The following is a 3,434-nucleotide window of genomic DNA, read 5'->3' as shown; positions in this document are numbered from 1 at the left end:
CACTTCTGGTCGCCTAAGTCGCCTGGTCTCTATCTCTCACAAAAGCCAAGAACTGAAGGTTTACAGATAATAGAGGATTGCTGGGAAATAGAAAACCAGTCACATTTTGAGCTTATTTGTTCATGTTTAGAGTTTCTTTTTTATTACCTCTTTTTCTGTTTCGTTCATGTGTTTCGTGGTTAATCTATCTGGTTTAGTCTTCCTCCATCCCCTGCCTGTTTGTCTATACTTGGTTATACAGATTTGAGTCCTTAGTTCAGGTGTCTAGTTATGTAGTTTCTTCCTTTGTTTTCAGAGTATTTAAGCCCTGTGTTTAGTCCTGTCTAGTTGTCTGTCATCGGCGCTGTTTACCGGTTGTTCTGTCCTTGTTTTTTGGTATTTCTGAGAAGCCTTAGTATTTCTGTTAGTTTGATTTTGTTTTCAATAAAGACTGCTACACTAAGATCCAGTTTCACCCTTCCTTGCTACCGGGAGTGACACAACCAGGGCTGACTTTTGGAGACCTTCTGAAAAATTGTTTCCATTTTGGACTGCCAAAGACTGCAATTCTGTCTTAAACTGGATCTTAGTTGTGAGAATTAATTTTAATTTCCCCAGTGGAAATTTTCCGCATTGTCCAGAGCAATTACTGTATGCATTGTTCGATGCAGAATTTTTGCAAATGTTTAATGCCAGATGCTGCTGTTGTATATTAATTCCTTTGTGTTGTCAACTATGGTTTCACAAAGGCTTTTGTTCTGTCTACAGCCAACTTGGAACACAGTAAGATCTCTCTTTAGAAAATATTATTTTTATATTATTTGTGATGGTTTATCATAGAAAGTAACGGCATGCACAGTGTCGTTCTGTTTCAATAATAAGACTTTGTTTTGAGGTAGAATTATGCATACTTTAAATAATTAAATTGCTGCAAGGAGTTAGATTTACTTTCTGGGATATCCAGAAATAAGGTGTGCAAAAATAATACAAAGAACTTTGCACATCTACCGTTACCGTTTTTTTAAATATTTTTTTTAAAAGCCGGTTGCACATCAGAAGAGAAGAGCCACAACATTCTGCGGCTAATTAAAAGTCTCTCAAATACTGTACACAGAAACTAGCTTAATTTTTGTGATAAAAATAAGGTCTATCTTACAGAGAAAACTGAATTTAAAACCAGAATATAGGCTACTATATTGAAACAATAAAGTAAGAAAAAAAAAAAAAAAAAACTTTTTTCGTGGGTTGTCAACACTTATGTTTTTGGTTATTGGACAATATATACATTAAATTTAAATGATTCAAACTTTAAATAATTAAAAAAAAATAATAATAATCATACAGAATTGTATAAGTGCTATAAAATTTGATAAGTCCTTGAGTCCTAGAAATGCCGTCCTGAAATTGCAGTCTCCGGTTTGCTTGATCAAGCTTTTTTTCTTTCTTATAGTCTCTAGTCAAAAATACACAAGAGGTCATGGTGATGGAACACCACAGAAATCAGTCCAAGCCACTTATCAAGGATTTGAACCTATTGCCTAAGGTTACCATGTCTATGGTACCATAAAGGAGTCTGAAGCAGTGTTCACATTGACATCAATCTGCAGTGACAAAGCGACCAGACATTATTAACTTTCAATGAGTCCTGATGGTTTCTAGCAGCATAAGCATCAGAGACAGGATGGTGCCGTGTCCAACAATATAACAAAGGAGATATAAGATTAACTTTATTCAAATAAGCTTTTACTCAATGCAGCGAAAACCAACAGGAATGAAGACAGCATAGCATTCCAGTGATCCATCTTTTGTGAGACATCATATAGTGTCAGCAAGATGAAGATAATGTTACAGTGAGTGATTTCACTGTTCTATATGATTTGTTTCTACCCGCATACAGAATATAATAACACCATGGAAAACAGAGTCAGAAATTGTTGTCATTCCATGATGGAGTTTGATTCGTGAAATCGTGTTCATTATATGACGTATTATGCATCACTGCAATTTTTGTGCAGTTGTTCTGCAAATGCTTTTTTCTGAATAATGTCCATTTTAAGCAGAAAAAAAAGCTGATTCACTGTCAAAATCAGTGCTGGGGGCATTGCATTACGAGTAATGTGACTCCTTTTTTAAATAAGTAGCCCAAGTTACTTTGTATTCCCATATATATCTCTCCTGTCCCCATGCTGAGAAATCGGAAGTAAGGTGCAGAGGTGTTGTGTGCACATGAGGTGAGGTGTCTCACATTATGCAAACCTGCAATAATTAACCTAACATTATAATGTTTTTGCTGCTGATGCTCAATGATACAATTCAATGATCCTAATAAGCAAAAATAACTTTAGATGAACATCACATTTGTTTTTAATTTTATTTGTTTATATTGCTCAAGAAACAAGATACTCGCATTCTATGATTCAATCTGTAAATTTGGCCGATCTTATGAACCAATCCCAATATGATTATGACACATGATGACATCAAAACTTTAGTGCCACAGTCATTTGTCATGTTCTAAAGAAATATCACATGGAGGAATATTAGCTAAATGATTTAAGAGGAGTAAACTTTAAAATTAAAATTATACCCATAATGTGTTCACCCTCAAGGTATCCTAGGTCTATATGACTTTCTTCTTTCAGACAAATACAACCAGAGTTATATTAATAAACAACCTGATGCTTCTGAGCCTTAAAGGGTTAGTTCACCAAAAAAATGAAAATGATGTCATTAATGACTCACCCTCATGTCGTTCCAAACCCATAAGACCTCAGTTAATCTTCGAAACACCGTTTAAGAAATTTTAGTTTTAGTCTGAGAGTTTTCTGTCCCTCCATTGAAAATATATACACGGTCCTTGTCCAGAAAGGTTAGACAAACATCATCAAAGTCGTACATGTGACATCACTGGGTTAGTTAGAATGTTTTGAAGCATTGAAAATACTTTTACATGGTACAAAAATAACAAAAATTGCAACTTTCAGCATTGTATTCTCTTCCGGTTCTGTTGTCGAACTGTGTGATGCTGATGACGTAAGACGCTACTGACGTGTATCTGGTGTGTAATTTCCTTTCTGGGATGTGCTTTCCTTTCTCCAGCTGAGCTTTGGGAGTGGCCTGTCAGACTCCACACTGAAAGTGTACATGGTTGCAAAAGCGTCTAACCATGACATGGTGGGTGGCAGGTCCTTGAAGAAGCACTACCTGATCATTAGGTTCCTGAGAGGCGGAATCCTCCAGGACCTCACCTCATACCCTCTTAGGATCTTTATTTTAGACTTACAGGCCTTACAGAAAGATCCATTTGATCCTTAACAATTAGGCCCCGTCCACACTACTGCGTTTTCGTTTAAAAACGGAGAATTAAAACGAATACGATCTCCGTCCACACCAGCGTTTTATCTGCGTATTAGAAACGATCTCCGTCCACATTAAAACGACTGAAAACGCGGATC

Source organism: Pimephales promelas, chromosome 5 (genome assembly GCF_988280905.1).
Source record: "Pimephales promelas chromosome 5, fPimPro1.hap1.1, whole genome shotgun sequence".
NCBI lineage: Eukaryota > Metazoa > Chordata > Actinopteri > Cypriniformes > Leuciscidae > Pimephales > Pimephales promelas.
This window is presented reverse-complemented; position numbering follows the sequence as displayed.